Source organism: Amblyraja radiata, chromosome 43 (assembly GCF_010909765.2).
Source record: "Amblyraja radiata isolate CabotCenter1 chromosome 43, sAmbRad1.1.pri, whole genome shotgun sequence".
Lineage (NCBI taxonomy): Eukaryota > Metazoa > Chordata > Chondrichthyes > Rajiformes > Rajidae > Amblyraja > Amblyraja radiata.
Window position 1 is genome coordinate 6,679,179 of NC_045998.1, and position 21,001 is coordinate 6,700,179.

General features: G+C 49.8%; 1 protein-coding gene and 1 long non-coding RNA gene across 2 annotated transcripts in view; both read right to left on the bottom strand.

Moving 5' to 3' along the window:
• Positions 1-292, bottom strand: part of LOC116968081 (sialic acid-binding Ig-like lectin 11) — a 20,531-nt gene extending 20,239 nt beyond the window's left edge. Inside the window, exon 1 of the mRNA XM_033014709.1 lies at positions 1-292. This exon is cut by the window's left edge and continues 18 nt beyond it. The gene's annotated coding sequence lies outside the window, so the exon portion shown is untranslated.
• Positions 293-339: 47 nt separating this feature from the next.
• LOC116968097 lies at positions 340-6,950 on the bottom strand. Its single transcript, XR_004410406.1, has 3 exons — positions 6,790-6,950; positions 2,372-2,453; positions 340-351 (listed from the first exon to the last, which is right to left on the bottom strand). It is a non-coding gene; the product is annotated as an uncharacterized LOC116968097 (long non-coding RNA).
• Between the last annotated feature and the right edge of the window lie 14,051 nt (positions 6,951-21,001).

Genomic DNA, 21,001 nt, shown 5'->3' on the forward strand with positions numbered 1-21,001 from the left:
TTGCAGGGTGGTAGCTGTAATCTCCCCCCCCATCGAATTCAACTCTGAATAAATAAGGACCTGTATCTGGCTGCGTGACGTTGTCTATAACCAGGGAACAGTCGTTGTCTTTCAGGATTCCTGACAGCCGGGTCCGATGCTGAAACTTTGTTAATTCTCGACTGGGATCCCTGGAGTGGAAGGCTACAGGACCTTTGTTGTCGTGCGACTCACTGTTAAACCAGATTCCAGTCCGTCCTTTATTGTTCAGTTCCGACGGGTACGTGTAGTGACACGGAATCCGTGCACACAAACCATTCTGCACTGTCACAGTTCTGGGAATGTCCGCACTCCAGTCTACCGACACCACGGCTGAGGAGAGAAGGAACAATCTTTAGCAGTGAACACCCTGTCAGTTCACTGGACTTTCCACACCGTTTATCCTGTGCTGTGGACCCGGTGTGAACAGAGCGGAGAAGAGCGGCATCGTGGCGTAGCGGTAGAGTCTCCCTCCTCACCGCACCTCCCCCAGTGCATCACTCCCTCCTCACCGCCCCTCCCCCAGTGCATCACTCCCTCCTCACCGCCCCTCCCCCAGTGCATCACTCCCTCCTCACCGCCCCTCCCCCAGTGCATCACTCCCTCCTCACCGCCCCTCCCCCAGTGCATCACTCCCTCCTCACCGCCCCGCCCCCAGTGCATCGCTCCCTCCTCACCGCCCCTCCCCCAGTGCATCACTCCCTCCTCACCGCCCCTCCCCCAGTGCATCACTCCCTGCTCACCGCCCCTCCCCCTGTGCATCACTCCCTGCTCACCGCCCCTCCCCCAGTGCATCACTCCCTGCTCACCGCACCTCCCCCAGTGCATCACTCCCTGCTCACCGACCCTCCCCCAGTGCATCACTCCCTGCTCACCGCCCCTCCCCCAGTGCATCACTCCCTGCTCACTGCCCCTCCCCCAGTGCATCACTCCCTGCTCACCGCCCCTCCCCCAGTGCATCACTCCCTGCTCACCACCCCTCCCCCAGTGCATCACTCCCTCCTCACCGCCCCTCCCCCAGTGCATCACTCCCTGTTCACCACCCCTCCCCCAGTGCATCACTCCCTGCTCACCGCCCCTCCCCCAGTGCATCACTCCCTGCTCACCACCCCTCCCCCAGTGCATCACTCCCTGCTCACCGCCCCTCCCCCAGTGCATCACTCCCTGCTCACCACACCTCCCCCAGTGCTTCACTCCCTGCTCACCGCCCCTCCCCCAGTGCATCACTCCCTCCTCACCGCCCCTCCCACAGTGCATCACTCCCTCCTCACCGCCCCTCCCACAGTGCATCACTCCCTCCCCCAGTGCATCACTCCCTCCCACAGCGCATCACTCCCTCCTCACCACCCCTCCCACAATGCATCACTCCCACCTCACCGCCCCTCCCCCAGTGCATCTCCCCCCCCCAGTGCATCACTCCCATCTCACCGCCCCGCCCACAGTGCATCACTCCCTCCTCAATGCCCCTCCCCAGTGCATCACTCCCTCCTCACCGCCCCTCCCCCAGTGCATCTCCCCCCCAGTGCATCACTCCCTCCTCACCGCCCCTCCCACAGTGCATCACTCCCTCCTCAAAGCCCCTCCCACAATGCATCACTCCCTCCTCACCGCCCCTCCCCCAGTGCATCACTCCCTGCTCACCACACCTCCCCCAGTGCTTCACTCCCTGCTCACCGCCCCTCCCCCAGTGCATCACTCCCTCCTCACCGCCCCTCCCACAGTGCATCACTCCCTCCTCACCGCCCCTCCCACAGTGCATCACTCCCTCCCCCAGTGCATCACTCCCTCCCACAGCGCATCACTCCCTCCTCACCACCCCTCCCACAATGCATCACTCCCACCTCACCGCCCCTCCCCCAGTGCATCTCCCCCCCCCAGTGCATCACTCCCATCTCACCGCCCCTCCCACAGTGCATCACTCCCTCCTCAATGCCCCTCCCCAGTGCATCACTCCCTCCTCACCGCCCCTCCCCCAGTGCATCTCCCCCCCAGTGCATCACTCCCTCCTCACCGCCCCTCCCACAGTGCATCACTCCCTCCTCAAAGCCCCTCCCACAATGCATCACTCCCTCCTCACCGCCCCTCCCCCAATGCATCACTCCCTCCCACAGTGCATCACTCCCTCCTCACCGCCCCTCCCCCAGTGCATCACTCCCTCCTCACTGACCCTTCCACAGTGCATCACTCCCTCCTCACCACCCCTCCCCCAGTGCATCACTCCCTCCTCACTGCCCCTCCCACAATGCATCACTCCCTCCTCACCGCCTCTCCCCCAGTGCATCACTCCCTCCTCACCGCCCCTCCCACACTGCATCACTCCCTGTAAACACTTCTGAGTTGCTGCTGATGGTACCTTGGAGAAGGGAGAGGAGGAAGAACGATCTCCCGATCATTGTCCGATCCCAGATATCCCGTCAGTTACCCGATCTCCCGGTCTGGAAGAGAAAGTTATTGCAGTAAAACTCCAGCAACCAATATACATTAAGCAACATGGATGCAATGCTGAGGCTCTATGAGGCGCTGGTGAGGCCGCATTTGGAATATTGTGAGGAATTTTGAGCCCCGCATCTGATGAAGGATGTGCTGGCTCTGGAGAGGGTCCAGAAGAGGTTTACAAGAATGGTCCCAGGAATGAGTGTGTTTACAAATGATGAGCGTTTGTCAGCACTGGGTCTGTACTAGCTGGAGTTTAGAAGAATGAGGGAGGACCGCATTGAAACTTACCGAATAGTGAAAGGCTTGGCTCGAGTGGATGTGGATAGGACTTTTCCACTAGTGGGAGGGGTCATAGCCTATGAATTAGACGTTCTTTTAGGACGGAGATGAGGAGGAATTTCTTTAGTGAGAGGGTTGTGAATCTGTGGAATTCTTTGCCACAGAAGGTTGTGGATATTGTTAAGGCAGAGATAGATAGATTATGAATTTGTACGGGTGTCAGTGGTTTTAGGGAGAAGGCAGGAGAATGGGATTAGTAGGGAGAGATAGATCAGCCATGATTAAAAGGCGGAGTAGATTTGATGGGCTGAATGGCCTAATTCTGCTCCTATCACATGTTCATAAATATCACCAACAGCATACGCTGCACCAACTACATTGAAGCTGTGGTCAATAAAGCACACTGATGTCTCATTTTGCTCAAAAGATGAAGGAAGTTCAGCATTTCTCCAGTGACTCACACCAACTTCTCCACATGAACTGTGAAAGAACACTGTTAGGTTGCATTACAATTTGGTTTGGGACCAGCTCTGCCCAAGACCACAAGAAATTGCTGAGAGCTTAGTTTAGTTTAGAGATACAGCACAGAAACGGACCCCCACGGCCCACCCAGTCCATACCGACCAGTGATCACCCGTTCACACACTAGTTCTGTGTTTAGTCTAGAGATACAACATGGAAACAGGCCCTTCGACCCACCGAGTTCGTGCCAACCAACGATCCCCCGCACACTAACACTATCCTACACACACTAGGGATAATTTACAATGTTGCCAATCCAATTAGCCTACAAACCTGCACATCATTGGAATGTGGGAGGAAACCATAAAAACCCAAGCAGGTCAAGAGGCCAGATTCAAGAATGTTTTATTGTCACATGTCCCAGATAGTACAATGAGATTCTTACTTGCAGCAGCACAATACAATCTGTAAACGGGCAAACTCCGTACAGGCAGCACCCAAAGTCAGGATGTGGGGGAGGGGATGTGTGTGGGGGAAGGGGTGTGTGGGGAGGGGGTTTGTGGGGTTGTGTGGCTAAGGGTTGACTTGTGGGTAGGGGAGGCTTGTGTGTGGGAGGGGGGGAGGGGTGTGGGGGTGGGGGGTGTGGGGGACGGGGAGTGTGGGGGAGCGGGAGTGAGGGGTGTGTGGGGGAGGGGTGTGTAGGGGAGGGGGGTGAGGGAGGGGGGTGTGGGGGGGTGTGTATGGGAGGGGGGTGTATGGGATGGGGGATGTACGGGAGGGGGATGGTGTACAGGGGGGGGTGTAGTGGAGGGGGTTGTATGGGAGGGGGATGTAGGGGAGGGGGTTGGTGCACGGGAGGGGGTGTAGGGGAGGGGGATTGTTGGGGAGGGGTGTGTAGGGGAGGGGGTGTTGGGGAGGGGGTGTTGGGGAGGGGGGTGTAGGGGAGGGGGGGTGTTGGGGAGGGTAGTGTAGGGGAGGGGGGTGTACGGGAGGGGGGGGTGATCGGGAGGGGGGTTGTAGGGGAGGGGGATGATGTACAGGGGGGAGGGGGGTGTAGGGGAGGGGAATGGTGTACAGGGGGGTGTAGGGGAGGGGGTTTGTAGCGGAGGGTGGTGTAGGGGAGGGGGAAAGTGCACGGGAGGGTGTGTAGTGGAGGGGGATAGTGCACGGGAGGGAGAGTAGGGGAGGGGGAGAGTAGGGGAGGGGTGTGTAGGGGAGGGGGATGGTGCACGGGAGGGGGGTGTAGGGGAGGGGGTTGTAGGGGAAGTGGATGGTGCATGGGAGGGGGTGTAGGGGAGGGGGAGTGTTTGGGAGTGGGGGTGTATAGGAGGGGGGGTGTAGGGGAGGGGGATGTAGGGGAAGTGGATGGTGCACGGGAGGGGGCTGTAGGGGAGGGGGGGGTGTACGGGAGTGGGGAGAAGGGGAGGGGGGGTGAGGGAGTGGGGGGGGTGTAGGGGAGGGGGATGTGGGAGGGGGGGGTGTAGGGGAGCGGGGATGTGGGAGGGGGGGGTGTAGGGAGATGGTTGTAGGGGGAGTGGGGTGTAGGGGAGGGGGGTGGGGTGCGGGAGGGGGGCTCAGCAGCCCACACTCCGCTGCTTCAGCTTTATTCTCGGCAGCTTCTGGACGGGCGACATCTGAACCGTTTTTGAGCAAATTTAAAAACAACACAGAGGGGAAGTGGTCAAGATGAGAGTTTTAGTAATAGTGTAGATAGAAGATAGATTTTATCAGGATGCATCGCAGCTTGCTTTGGGAACAGCTCCGTCCAAGATCACAACAGGTCCTTCAGCCCACCATGTCCATGCCAGACCTTTTTTCGGCCCAGCTATTGGTATGATTGTGCATTTGTCATGTGTACCACAATTCAGTGTTTGTACACAACCCAGGCAAGTCGTACTGTATAAGGTCATAAGTGATAGCAGCAGAATTAACCCATTCGGCCCATCAAGTCTGCTCCACCATTCAACCATGGCCGATATATCTCTATCTCCTAACCCCATTTTCCTGCCTTCTCCCCATAACCTCTGACACCAGTACAAATCAAGAATCTATCCGGCTCTGCCTTAAATAATCCACTGACTTAGCCTCTACAGTCTACTGTGGCAAAGAATTCCACAGATTCACCACCCTCTGACTGAAGATGTCCTTCCTCATCTCCTTCCTAAAAGAACATCCTTTAATTCTGAGGCTGTAATCTCTAGTCCTAGACTCTCCCACTAGTGGAAACATCCTCTCCACGTTCACTCTATCCAAGCCTTTCACTATTCTGTACGTTGAGAGGTTCCCCCCTCATTCTTCTAAACTCCAGCGAGTACAGGCCCAGTGCTATCAAACGCTCATCATATGTTAACCCACTCATTCCTGGGATCATTCATGTAAACCTCCTCTGGACCCTCTCCAGAGCCAGCACATCCTTCCTCAGATATGGGGCCCAAAATTGCTCACAATATTGAGTACAATGCATACTGAGAGTCATGGGAGAGGGAGATACAGAAATACCTTTCTGTCCTGGGCCTCCTTCACTGTTAGAGTCAGGCCCAACGCAAATTGGGGAACAGCACCCCATATTACTCTTGGGCAGCTTACATCGGTACGATTATCTACTTCTCTAACTTCGTAGCCTTGCTTTCCCTCTTTCTCCATCCCTCCCCTTTCCTATTCTACAACCAGTCTGACGTCCCCTTGATTAAATCTTATCTCTGTTTGCTTCGTTGTCACCTTTTCCTAGCTAACAATGATCTATTCTACATTTTCATCCATCCTCGTTCCCTTTGTATTGTTTTCACACCTTTCACTTCCTTATCTCTGTGTCTCTCTCTCTCCCCTGACTCTCAGTCTCAAGAACGGTCTTGACCCAAAAAATCACCCATTCCTTCTCTCTGATTCTCAGATTCGGGGACAGTTTCTTCCCAGCTGTTATCAGGCAACTGAATCATCCAACCACAACCAGAGAGCAGCGCTGAACTACTGTCTACCTTTTTGATGACCCTCGGACTATCCCTGATCAGACTTTGCTGGTTTTACCTTGCACTAAATGCTATTCCCCTATCTGTACACTGTAAATGGAACAATTGTAATCATGTGTAGGATGGAACTGCAGATGCTGGTTTAAACTGAAGTTAGACACAAAATGTTGGCTTAACTCAATGGGACAGCAGCATCTCTGGAGAGAAGGAATGGGTTTTCACACCTTACCCTTCCATATCTCTAGACTCTGGATAGAAGGAATGGGTGACGTTTTGGGACAAGACCCTTCTTCTATCCAGAGATGCTGCCTGTCCCGCTGAGTTACTCCAGCATTTTGTGTCTATCTTTGATTGTAAACATGTGTTGTCTTCCCACTGATCGGTTAGCTTGGAACAAAGGCTTTTCCCTGTAACTCAGTGCACGTGACAATAAACTAAACTAAATTCTCCAGAGATGCTGCTTGTCCCGCTGAGTTACTCCAGCACTTTGTGTCTATCTTTGGTGTCAACCAGCATCTGGTTACCTTAATACACAAAGTATTTCAGTGATCAGACTCTACACAAAGTCGCAACTCAGCTGAACTGGTGGTTGTTCGTGGGAACGAGTGACAGACACGGAATTACGTACCTGGGTTCTGTTCGCTGGTCGAGTATCGACTGACAAACACTCAGGGAGCCAGTGTCCTCGTCCTCAGCGGCCGTCACTGTGTGGAGAACACAAATGTGTAGAGGGGTAGATTAGCATCTGGAAACGGAAGCAAAATAAGGAAGTATTCTTTTATCAGCAAACGGTTAAGTAAGTTTATTGGCCAAATATTCACATACGAGGAATTTGCCTTGGTGCTCCGCACACAAGTAACAACATGACATACAGTGACAGTTACGAATGACTCAGAAACCACTAAACAATAATAATAATAAAACATTAATGATAAAACACCATTGATCAAGCATGTGAACCAACAAAATACCAGATCAAAGGGAGGCTACAGATTTTTGGCTGTTGAGTAGAGCAACTAGTCGTGGATAAAAACAGTTTTTATGTCTGGCTGTGGCAGCTTTGACAGTCCGGAGTCGCCTTCCAGATGGAAGTGATTCAAAGAGTTTGTGGCCAGGGTGAGAGGGGTCAGAGATGATCTTGCCCGCTCGCTTCCTGGCCCTTGTAGTGTAAAGTTCATCAATGGAGGGAAGGTTGCAGCCAATAACCTTCTCAGCTGATCGGACGATTCGCTGCAGACTCCAGGTGTCGTGCTTGGTGGCTGAGCCAAATCAGATCATGATGGAGAAGGTGACAACAGACTCTACCATGGCCGTGTAGAATTGGACCATCATTGCCTGTGGCAGATTGTGCTTCCTCAGCTGCCGCAGGAAGTACATCCTCTGTTGTGCCTTTTATACTGTGGAGTCGATGGTAGCCCCCCACTTAAGGTCCTTGGAGATGATGGTTCCCAGGAACTTTAAAGACTCCACAGATGTGACTGTGGTGTTGTTGATGGTGAGTGGGGTGAGGGGAGGGGGAGCTCTTCTAAAGTCTACAATCAATTCCAATGTCTTAAGACCATTGAGCTCTAGGTTGTTGCGATGGCACCAGGACGCCAGCTGTGACAATTCCTGTCTGTAGGCAGATTCCTCCCCATCCTGGATCAGTCCAATAAGGGTTGTGCCATACGCATACTTGAGAAGCTTGACAGAGGTGTCTGTCTCCTATGCTAAGCGTTTGCGGGTCTGAGATGTGTTTTCCCAGCCTCATATGCTGCTTCCTGTCTGTCAGGAAGCTGGTGATCCACCGACAGAGGGATTCACGCACAGTCAACTATGAAAGTTTGGAGTGTAATAGCACTGGCACAATGGTGTTGAATGCAGAGCTAAAATCAACAAACAGGATCCTCGCATAGGTTCCCTGGCCGTCTAGGTGCTGTAAGATGAAGTGCAGGCCCAGGTTGACTGAATCATCCACAGATCCATTGGTCCGATATGCAAACTGCAGAGGGTCCAGCAGGGAGTTTGTGATATTTTTCAGCTTGGCCAGCACAAGCCTTTCAAGTGTCTTCACGACTACAGAGGTCAGTGTGACAGGCCTGTAGTCATTAAGTCCAGTAATCCTTGCCTTTTTGGGTACAGGGACTATAGTGGAGACTTTGAAGCAGGCAGGGACAGTACATGTTTGCAGGGACTGGTTAAAAATGTCTGTATAGACCGTTGTTTGGCACAGAGTTTAAGAGTAGAGGGGGAAACATTGTCAGGTCCTGGAGATTTCCGGCTTTTTTGTCTTCTAAAAAGCATCTCCGCCTCCTCTATTTCTATTGTTGATGAAGTGATGTTGTTCAGCAAGGAGGGTGTGGGTAATTGGGTGTGAAGTGGTGATTGGAGGGGTGGGTGTAGAAGGGCCCAGTCTTTGCAGACTGAGGTCAGGCTGTGAGTGGGTGTGAAGTGTTGGTTGGGGTGGGAAACGGTCCAGTCTTTTCATACTGCAGTCTTGCCTTAAGTAGGTGTGAAGTGGTGAATGTGAAGGAGAGGGTGCAGGCTTTGCAGACTGAGGTCTGGCTGTGTTGGTTGGGGAGAGGGGGAAGGGATACCAGCGTTACATTTCAGATTTTCAAACTTGCAGTAAAACTTATTCAGGTCGTTGGTCAGCTGACGATTGTCCAAAGAGTGGGGGACTTTCCTCTTGTAGCTGGTAATTTCTTGCAAGCCCTTCCAAACTGAAGAAGAGTCACTAGCTGAGAACTTGCCCCTCAACGTCTCAGAGTACCTTTCCTTGGCAGCTCTGATTCCTCTTCTCAGCTTGTACTTGGCCTGCCCTTAGAGGTCTGCATCACCGCTTCTGCCTGAGTTCTGCAGTGAATCAGGGCTTGTTGTTGAACCATGTCCGGCTCTTAGTTGGAATGCAACTGTCCTCGCAAAAGCTGACATATGATGATACAGTGTCAGTATAATTGAATATTTCTCATCTATATTTCCATGGAGATTATATGAACTGGAGAATTCATGGAAGAGTCCAGTAATGTGTTGAAACATATCCACATTATGTTTCAGGCAGTGCCGTGTGATTTAATGAGCATCAAGCATGGGCGACTTTAATCTTCATATAGATTGGGTATAAATTGGTAACCGCTGTGGAGGATTTCCTGGAACATATACGGAATGGTTTTTTAAGCCAATAAGTAGAGGAACCGACTAGAGGGCAGGTCATCCTAGACTGGATATTGTGTAATGAGGAAGGATTAGTTAGCGATCTTGTTGTACAAAGCCCCTTGGGCAACAGTGACCATAATATGGTGGAATTCTGCATTAGGATTTCCTGTCCGAGAACACTAATGCAATTATTAAGAAAGCACATCAGCGCCTCTACTTCCTGAGAAGATTACGGAGAGTCGGTTTGTCAAGGAGGAGTCTCTCTAACTTCTACAGGTGCACAGTAGAGAACATGCTGACCGGTTGCATCGTGGCTTGGGTCGGCAACTTGAGTGCTATGGAGAGGAAAAGACTACAAAAAGTAGTAAACACTGCCCAGTCCATCATCGGCTCTGACCTCCCTTCCATCGTGGGGATCTATCGCAGTCGCTGCCTCAAAAAGGCTGGCAGTATCATCAAGGACCCACACCATCCTGTCCACACACTCACCGTCGCGGAGCTGGCCGAGTCCAGAGCGGGTGGAGCTGTGGTGGACGCTGCTGCGGCCCGACCTCCGGAGATTCGGAGGCTGCAACTGCGGGTTTGGCGGACGGCACCGGGAGCCCGCGGGTCCCTGGAGGGAGACCGCTTTTCAGGGCTTCCGCAACGGCGACTTCTCCCGCCCGAGTTGCGGGGTTGAAGAGCTCCTGGAGCGGGGCCTTACAGCACCGCCCCGCGCGGCTGGGAATGGCTGCGGGACTGCGAGCGCCCGCCGGGGTCTCTAACACCAAGACCCGGTGTGCGACCTTGCATCACCCGGCGTGGTTTTAATGGCCGCGGGACAATTCGCCATCGCCCGCCGGGGGCTTTGACTTTGACTTTGACTTTGACATCGGGGGGGAGAGTGCAGTGGAGAGATAAGTTTTTTTGGCCTTCCATCACAGCAATGTGATGGATGTTTATGTAAATTATGTTGTGTCTTGGGTCTATTTGTTTGTAATGTATGGCTGCAGAAACGACATTTCGTTTGGACCTCAGGGGGTCCAAATGACAATAAATTGAATTGTATTGTATCTCCCTGCTACCTTCAGGTAGAAGATACAGGAGCCTGAATACTGCAACGACTAGGTTCAGGAATAGCTACTTCCCCACAGCCATCAGGCTATTAAACTTCGCTCAGACAAAACTCTGAACATTAATTGCCCATTATCTGTTATTTGCACTTAATCAGTTTATTTATTCATGTGTGTATATTAAAGAGAGGAGTCAGGTATTTCGAGAGGCACCTTTATTTGTGTTCCTCCCGGTTGTAGGGAGGTCCACACGAGAGAAAGATGGCACCCAAACACCTGCCTTTAAACCTTCTGGTTAAGGGCCGCCTCCGGACTGAACCACTCCCGTGCCGAGGGGTTCGACAGTTAGGATGGCCCGACCCTTGGGAGCCGCCACAATATATATAATGGTATATGGACACACTGATCTGTTTTGTAGTCAATGCCAACTATGTTCTGCTGTGCTGAAGCAAAGCAAGAATTTCATTGTCCTATCAGGGACACATGACAATAAACTTGAACTTGAACTAGGATAGAGAGTGACACGGTTAATTCAGAGACTAGGTTCCTGAACTTAAAGAAAGGAGACATTGATGGTATGAGACGGGAATTGGCTAGGATAGACTGGCAAATTATACTTGAAGTGTTGACGGTGAAGCTGCAATCGAAAGTTTTAAAGATCGAATGGATGACTCCAAAAAATTGTTCATCCCTGTCTGACGAAAAAATAAAACGGGGAAGGCGGCTCAACCGTGGCAAACGAGGTAAATGAAGGAAAAGGCATCTAAATTTAGAATTCAACAGAGGATGACAAAGGGGTTAACTAAAAGATGGGAAAAAGAGCATGAAAAAAAGCTTGCGGGGTATAAAAAACTGACTGTAAAAGCTCCTTTAGATATGTAAAAAGGAAAAGATTAGTGAAGACAAATGTAGGTCCCTTACAATCAGAGACAGGTGAATTTATAATGGAAAACAGGGAAATGGGATAATTTATAATGTGAAACAGGGAAATACTTTGTATCTTCCTTGGTGAAGACAGAACCAACCTCCCAGGAATACTAGGAGGCCGAGGATCTAGTGGGAGAGAGGAACTAAAGGGAATCCACATTAGTCAGGAAATGGTATTAGGTAATCTGTTGGGACTGAAGGCAGATAAATCCCCAGATCCTGATGGTCTGCATCACAGAGTACTCAGGGAGAAGGCCTTAGAAATCATGGATGCATTGGTGATCATTCTCCAATGTTCTATAGACTCTGGGTCAGTTCCTGTGGACTGAAGGGTAGCTAATGTATCTCCACGTTTAAAGAAAGGAGGGAGAGAGAAAATGAAAAATTACGGACCAGTTAGCCTTACATTGGGAGTGGGGAAGTTTCTTGAGTCGATTTTTAAAGATGTCAAGCAGCTCGTTTGGAAAGCAGAGACAGGTTCAGTCAAAGTCAGCATGGATTTATGAAGGGGAAATCATACTTGAATAATCTTCTGGTTGGCAGACAGGAATCAAAGAGTCGGAATTAATGGGTCATTTTCAGAATGGCAGGCAGTGTTTAGTGGGGTGCTGCAAGGCTCGATGCTGGGATCCCAGTTATTAAAATATATATTAATGATTTCGACAAGGGAAATAAATGTAACATCTCCAAGTTTGTGGATAACACAAAGCTGTGTCAGATGCAGTATATGCGTGGGCAGATGCCTGGGCAGATGCAGTATAATATAGATAAATGTGAGGTTATCCACTTTGGTGGCAAAAACAAGGGGGATGATTATTATCTCAATGGGGTTAGGTTAGGTAAGGGGGAGGTGCATCGAGATTTGGGTGTCCTTGTTCACCAGTCACTGAAAGTTGGCTTTCAGGTACAGCAGGCAGAGAAGTAAGCTAATGGAATGTTGGCCTTCATAACAAGAGGATTTCAGTATAGGAGTAAAGTGGTTCTACTATACAATATATACAATACAATTTATTGTCATTTGGACCCCTTGAGGTCCAAACGAAATGACGTTTCTGCAGTCATACATTACAAACAAATAGACCCAAGACACAACATAATTTACATAAACATCCATCACATTGCTGTGATGGAAGGCCAAAAAAACTTATCTCTCCACTGCACTCTCCCCCCCGATGTCAGAGTCAAAGTCAAAGCCCCCGGTTGGCGATGGCGAATTGTCCCGCGGCCATTAAAGCCACGCCAGGTGATGCAAGGTCGCACACCGGGTTCTTGATGTTAGAGCCCCCGGCGGGCGCTCGCAGAGTCCCGCGGCCATTCCAAGCCGCGCGGGGCGATGATGTATGGCCCCGCTCCAGGAGCTCTTCAACCCCGCAACACGGGCGGGAGAAGTCGCCGTTGCGGGAGCCCTGAAAAGCGGTCTCCCTCCAGGGACCCGCGGGCTCCCGGTGCCGCCGTCCGCCAGACACGCAGTTTCAGCCTCCGAACCTCCGGAGGTCGGGCCGCAGCAGCGCTCCACCACCGCTCTGGACTCGGCCAGCTCCGCGACGGTGAGGTGAGTAGTCGGCACCAGAGCCCGGTCTTCCTGTTGGAGGCCGCTCCTCGTTGCAGCCCCAACGACAACGGAGACCCGACAAAGAAAAGGTCGGGTCTCCCGTGCAGGAAGAGATTTAAAAGTTACCCCCCCCCCCCCACCCCCCCCCCCCCACCCACCCCCCCCCCCCCCCCCCCACACACATACCCCAACAAAAAATAACAAAAACTACATTAAAACATAGACATAAAATAATAAAAACACAGACGGACTGCAGAGGCCGCTGCTGACGAGAGTTGCGCCGCCCAGGCTTGTATTCACTGGAGTTTAGAAGGATGAGGGGGCGGGTTCTTATATAAACATATGAAATTATAAAAGGACTGGAGAAGGTAGATGCCAGAAAAATGTTCCCAATGTTGGGCGAGTCCAGAACCAGGGCCACAGTCTTAGAATAAAGGGGAGGCCATTTAAGACTGAGGTGAGAAAAAACGTTTTTCACCCAGAGAGTTGTGGATTTGTGGAATTCCCTGCCACAGAGGGCAGTGGAGGCCAATCACTGGACAGATTTAAGAGAGAGTTAGATAGAGCTCTAGGGGCTAGCGGAATGAAGGGATATGGGAAGAAGGCAGGCACGGGTTATTGATTTGGGTTATTGATCAGCTATCATCACAATGAATGGCGGTGCTGGCCCGAAGGGCCGAATTGCCTCCTCCTGCACCTATTTTCTATGTTTCTATGGGCAGAAGTGTGAGCTGCGAGGAAGATGCTATGAGGCTGCAGAGTAACTTGGATAGGTTGGGTGAGTGGGCAGATGCATGGCAGATGCAGTATAATGTGGATAATGTGAGATTATCCACATCGGTAGCCAGAACAGGAAGGCAGATTATTATCTGAATGGCGTCAGATTAGGAAAATGGGAAGTGCAAAGAGACCTGTGTGAGCTTGTATATCTGTTACTGAAAATAAGCATGCTTGTACAGCAAGCAGTGAAGAAAGCTAATGACATATTGGCCTTCATTGTGAGGATTTGAATTTACGAACAAGGCGGTCCTACTGCAGTTGTACAGGGTCCTGTTGAGACTGCAATTGGAGTATTATGTGCATTTTTGGTCTCCTAATTTGTGTAAGTACATTATTGCTATTGAGGGAGCGCAGCATAGGTTCACTAGGCTAATGCCCGGGATGGCGGTACTGACATAGAATGGAAGAAATTGGTCGACTGGGTTCATATTCACTGGAATTTAGAAGGATGAGAGGATATCTTACAGAAACATCTATAGTTCTTAATGGATTCGACAGGCTAGATGCAGGAAAATGTTCCCGATGTTGGAGGAGTCCAGAAACAGGGGGTCACTGTTTGAGAATAAGGGGTAAATCATTTGGGACTGAGATTATGAAAACCTTTTTCATCCAGAGAGTTGTGAATCTGTGGAATTCTCTGCCACAGAAGGCAGTGGAGGACAATTCACTGGATGCATCCAAGAGAGCGTTAGATTTCGATCTCAAGGCTAAAGAAATCAAAGGATTTGGGGAAAAAGCAGGAATGGGGAACTGATTTTAGATGGTCAGCCATGATCATATTGAATGGCGGTGCTTGGTCGAAGGGCCAAACGGCCTACTCCTGCACCTATTTTTCAAATGTTTTCTATGTCCATCTAAGGTGGATAAATCTTTGAGGCCTGACCAAGTGTATCCAGGACATTGTGGGAAGCCAGGGTAAAATTGCAGTGGATCTGGGAGATATACTTGCATCATTGTTAGGCACAGGTCATGTATTGGGGAAGTTACTGCGGGGGATTTTGAGAAACAGGGTCTACCAGCATTTGGACTGATTAGAGTGGGGAGGGGAGAAGACTGGATCAGGACAAGGCCTGTTGAGTGATAGGTCGATACAGGTGGGGATGGTTGGTGGGCAGATGGTTTCACTTAGGTCAGATATGAAAACTAAAGAAATGGTGAGTGATAAGGACAGAAGATGTGCGGATTGTGATAGAGGTTGTGATGAGGGAAGGAGAAAAAGAACGGTTGGGTTTGGGAATTGTTTGTAGATTAGTTACCTAAAACTGGTGAATTCAATGTTCATACCATCAGGTTGTAGGCTGCCCAAGCAGAATATAAAGTACTGTTCCCCCAGTTTGTGTGTGGCCTCACTCTGGCAATAGAGGAGGCCCAGCACAGGAAGGTCAGTATCGGAATTGGAGTGGAGTTAAAATGGTTAGTCACTGGGAACTCCAGGCATTGGTGGATTGAGCGCAAATTTATCGAGGATGTAACTAGTAGAGTGGATAAGGAAGAACCAGTGGATGTGTTATATCTGGACTTTAAGAAGACTTTCGACAAGGTCCCACATAAGAGATTAGTATACAAACTTAAAGAACACAGTATAGGGGGTTCATTATTGATGTGGATAGAGAACTGGCTGGCAGACAGGAAGCAAAGTGTAGGAGTAAACGGGTCCTTTTCAGAATGGTAAGCAGTGACTAGTGGGGTACCGCAACACGCAGTTTTACAAGGTTTTGGTGAGACCACACCTGGAGTATTGCGTACAGTTTTGGTCTCCTAATCTGAGGAAGGACATTCTTCCCATAGAGCAACTAAGGAGAAGGTTCTCCAGACTGATTCCTGGGATGTCAGGACTTTCATATGAAAAAAGACTGGATAGACTCCGCTTGTACTCGCTAGAATTTAGAAGATTGAGGGGGGATCTTACAGAAACTTACAAAATTCTTAAGGGGTTGGACAGGCTAGATGCAGGAAGATTGTTCCCGATGTTGGTGAAGTCCAGAACAAGGGGTCACAGTTTAAGGATAGAGGGGAAATCTTTTAGGACTGAGATGAGAAAAATAAAATTTACACAGAGAGGGGTGAATCTCTGGAATTCTCTGCCACAGAATGTAGTTGAGGCCAGTTCATTGGCTATATTTAAGAGTGAGTTAGATGTGGCCCTTGCGGTTATAGGGATCAGGGGGTATGGAGAGAAGGCAGGTACAGGATACTGAGTTGGATGATCAGCCATGATCATATTGACTGGCGGTGCAGGCTCGAAGGGCCGAATGGCCTACTCCTGCATCTATTTTCTATGTTTCTAAATATTCAGTGAGTCTACACCTGGCCTCACCATACAGGAAGCCACAGCAGGAACACCAAATACAACAGAGGTGGTTAAAGGAGATGCACATGAATCTTTGTCTCATGTTAAGGACAGTTGAGGTCCTTGGGTAAATGTGAGGGACGAGGTCTAGGCACAGGTGTTACATCTCGTGCAGTTGCAGAGGGAAGTAGCTGGGGAAGGGGTGGTTTGTGTGGGAAGGGATGATGCAACAAGGAGATGCAGAAGGTGTGGTCTGTTGAAGGCAGAAAGGGATGAAGATGGGAAGCGGTGACCAGTGGCGGGATCAAGGTGACGGTAACGGAAATGTCAGAGGATGTTGTGTTGTATGTAGAGGCTGGTGGGGTGAAAGATGAGAATCAGGAGATCTCTGTTCTATCTGGGGGCAGGGAAGTGAGTGCAGAACTGCAGGACACAAAGGATATAGGGGACGCTTCAAGAGTTCAGAGTCTTTCCTTTGAACTTCACAGAGGACACGATCAAGGATCGAAGGAGGTGTACAGATAAATTGGAAGGGGCGCTGTCCTGTACATGGCTGCCCAGCCAGCAGCTGTCTGTCTCTTCATCTTTTTATTTTTTATTTTAGTTAGTTAAAGTGTTTTGTTTGGAGGTCTAGACTTTTTTCTTTTTATGTGGGGGGGGGGGGGGGGGGGGGGAAGGGGGAAACTATCTTTCAGGGTTCCTACCTGGTCGGAGAAGCAGCTTTTCTCCGGGCTGCAGCTTCGACCCTTCCTCGCGGCCTACCAGCGGGCCTGGAGCGGCGTTTCCTGTCGGGGGACCGCCCAGAACCTCGGCTTCGGCGGCGGCACAGCGCTGGTGCACTATCGCGGAGCGAGCGATGCCTTGCCCGGGTCGCTGCGCTGGAGCTCCGGTGAGCTGAAGATCGCTGATGAAAACATCGCGGAGCTGCGGGACTGTGGAGCGACCAGCTACGGGCGGCTGCGCTGAACTTTACACCGGGAGCCTGGGATCTCTAGATGAGATCGCCAGTTGTGGAGCTCCAACCGGCGCGGCCTTGTTGGCTTCGGAAGCCGCGGCCTCCAGTACGGAAGCGGCCGTTCCAGGGTTCCCAAGCCGCTGAGAGGACTCTCCCGACGCCGGAGCAACTCACCCGGCGAGAACGGCCTGGAACATCGGGCCTCCGTAGAGGCAACTGTGGAGGCCTCAATAGGCCCGACTATGGGTGAACTGGGGTTGGGGACTGGACTTTGTGCCTTCCCTCATAATGGGAACCATTGTGGGGGGATGTTCTTTATGTTTAAAACTCTTATTAATGTTATGTCTGTATTCTTCTTTTTATGTGCTGCAAAATGGCAAGAAGCATTTCACTTCACTACACCTAGGTGTATGTGAATGTGACTAATAAAATACCTTTGATACCTTTGAGATAACATTGGAAGTCAGTAGGTTTGCAGTAGATGCCAGTCTATTGCCTGTCCCCTGTGATGGAGACAGAGAGATCAAGAAGGAGGAGAGGGGTCAGAGGTATGCCACGTGAAAGAGGGCAGGGTAGAATTAATGGTAAAGTTAATGGAATCAATGGTTTCTGCGCGGGTGCAAGGGACAGTCCCGATGCAATTATTGATGCGGCAGGGAAGCATTTGGGGCATGGTGCCAGTGCACATTTGGAACAAGAATTGTTTGACATAACCAACAACAAGGCGGAATAGCTTGGGTCCGTGCAAGTTCTCATGGCCACACCTTTAACCTGAAGAAAGTGAGGAGCCAAAATAGAAGTTACTGAGGGGAGGACAGCTTATGCCAGGCAGACACGGTTGTTCATAGAGGGGGACTGATTGGGTCTCTATACAAAGTAGAACTGTAAGGCCTTTCCTGGTGGTTGATGGAGGTGTAAAGGTATTGGACGTTCATAGTAAAGATTAAATTGAATTGAATAAATGTTATTAGCCAAGTATATATACATGCAAGGAATTTGGTAGCAAAAACATGAAGGCAGATTATTGTCTAAATGGTGTCAAGTTGGGAAAAGCGGAAGTAAAACAGGATCTGGGGGGTCCTTGTTCATCAGTCAATGAAAGTAAGTATGCAGGTACAGCAGGCAGTGAAGAAAGCGAATGGCATGTTGGCCTTCATAACAAGGAGTTGAGTAAACGAGGAAAGAGGCCCTTCTGCATTTGTACAGAGACCTATTGAGGCCACACCTGGAGTATCGTGTGCAGTTTTGGTCCCCTAATTTGAGGAAGGACATTCTTGTTATTGAGGCAGTGCAGCGTAGGTTCACAAGATTAATTTCTGGGATGGCGGGACTGACATATGCTGAGAGAATGGAGCACCTGCGTTTGGAATTTAGAAAGATGAGAGGGGAACTTATTGAAACATATAATAAATGACAATAAATTGACTTGTATTGTATTGTATTGTATTGTATTGTATTGTATTGTATAATAAGGGACTCTATTACATGGATTGCTCAAGAAAAATAGATGATCTTATACAGGTGCATAAGATCATGAGAGGAATAGATCGGGTACATACATAGTCTCTTCCCCAGAGTAGTTAAATTGAGGATCAGAGGACATAGGTTTAAGGTGAAGGGGGAAATATCTAATAGGATTCTGAGGAGTAACATTTTTACACAAAGGGTAGTGGATGTATGGAACAAGCTGCCAGAGGAGATAGTTGAGGCAGGGACTATCCAAACATTTAAGTAGCAGTTAGAAGGTCACATGGATAGGACAGGTTTGGAGGGATATGGACAAAATGCTGGCAGTCGGGAATCAGTATAGCAAGTCGGACCCAAAACGTCACTTTGAGAACCAACGACAAGGTGGCAGGTTGAACCAGTCTGTACAGAGGGGTCCTTGATGGTCAGCATGGTGGGCCACACGGACTGTCTCTGTTCTGCTCGTCTCCATAGGTCGATCAGTCATCACTACAGAGGATATACGGAGACTCCCAGAGATGGTGACAAATCAGGAACTGGAAGTAAGGGAACACAAAAAAACCTACAATCAGCAAGGAATTGTCACTGAGCCAGTTGTTGCAGCTGTGAGCAGACAAGTCTTTGGAACATCTTCCTGTCCCAGTGTTGTAAAACAAAACATCTGTGAGTTAGTTGATACTTTTTGTTAGTTTGCAAAATTGGTGGAAGTTTCCTCTGGACACAACAAAGGGAACTATTGTATTTTATATTTGTAAAAATGTGGAAGAGGTAAAGCAGGAACATCCAGGCTAATTAGCTCACCACCCTGTCACAGGAAACATGTTAGCTGTTATTATTGAAGACATAATAACAAGGCACTGAGTAAACAGCAATTCCACTGGGAAAGGTTAACAGCATCCAGGTTTGACCAATATATTTGGAGAAGACAAAAAGTTTGTGGGGGGGGGGGGGGGGGGGCGCAAAATAAAGAATACCACTGTACATGTGAATAAAGTATCAATAAATCAATCAATCCACCAGGATACACAAGAGATAATGAGGCTCTGGTCAGAAAAATAAAGAGTCATGGAAAGGGAGCTGGGATCAGGTGAATCTCCTGTGGAGTATCAAGGATGCAGAAGTACATTTAACTCGAAAATCAAGAGGGCAAAAAGGGGATGAGAGAGCTTTGGCTGATAAAGTTAAGGGAATACTAAGATATTGTTTCAGTATATTCAGAGCAAAAGGGTAACTACAGAGAGAATAAATAGGGTGCCTAGAATGTCAGTGATAGTGTGTGTGAAATCACGAGTAATGGGCGGGGACATAATTGAATATTTCTCATCTATATTTCCATGGAGATTATTTGAACTGGAGAATTCACGGAAGAGTACAGTAATGTGTTGAAACATATCCACATTATGAAAAAGGCAGTGTTAGTGCCGTGTGATTTAAAGAGCATCAAGCAGTTATCATGGGCGACTTTAATCTTCATATAGATTGGGTATAAATTGGTAACCGCTGAGGAGGATTTCCTGGAACATATACGGGATGGTTTTTTAAGCCAATATGTAGAGGAACCGACTAGAGGGCAGGTCATCCTAGACTGGATATTGTGTAATGAGGAAGGATTAGTTAGCGATCTTGTTATACAAAGGCCCTTATGGGCAACAGTGTCCATAATATGGTGGAATTCTGCATTAGGATTTCTGATCCTTGAACACTGATGCAATTATTAAGAAAGCACATCAGCGCCTCTACTTCCTGAGAAGATTACGGAGAGTCGGTTTGTCAAGGAGGACTCTCTCTAACGTCTACAGGTGCACAGTAGAGAGCATGCTGACCGGTTGCATCGTGGCTTGGTTCGGCAACTTGAGCGCCCTGGAGAGGAAAAGACTACAAAAAGTAGTAAACACTGCCCAGTCCATCATCGGCTCTGACCTCCCTTCCATCGTGTGAATCTGTCGCAGTCGCTGCCTCAAAAAGGCTGGCAGTATCATCAAGGACCCACACCATCCTGGCCACACACTCATCTCCCTGATACCAGGGCTGCCAACTCTCACGCTTTTGGCGTGAGACTCACGCCCTGGAGCAATTTCTCACGCCCTCACGCTCACGACCGAGTTCTCACGCTGAGTTCAGTCCCTGCGCAATTTGTCCCTTAGCGCCGCGTGCCAGGGATCTGTGCGGTCCGGGGAAGCGCGTCAGTTGGCGGCTGTGAGTGACGTTGCGCCTCTTCTCTTTCTTGGTTGGATGTGCAGCCGCCGACAACATGAAGCAGCCAGAGATGGAACTAACCAGGTGAATCAGTTGTAAAACCTGGGGGGGGGGGGGGGGGGGGGGGTGGGGGGGAGAGGGTGTTTCAGAATGGCCATGGATTATTAATTAAGTATAAATACGAGGAGTCCTCAATAGTATGTTTAGATCTTTTGCAAACTGTTCCCAATATGCAATATACGGGTTTACGGCCCGTAACCCGAAAAAACGCGTTTTTTTTTTCAATTTCTTTTTTGCGGGGTCGGGGCAGGCGAGCCGACCTGAGAACTGCAGCCAGTCCCTGGGACGCGAGCTGATCTGGGAACGGCAGCCAGTCACTGGGCACGCAGAATGCCAACTTAATCATCATGGACAAATTGTGCCAGCCATGTACATGTTGCATAACTGACTCTATACAGATCTGAATGGCCTTAAAATTACCATTTA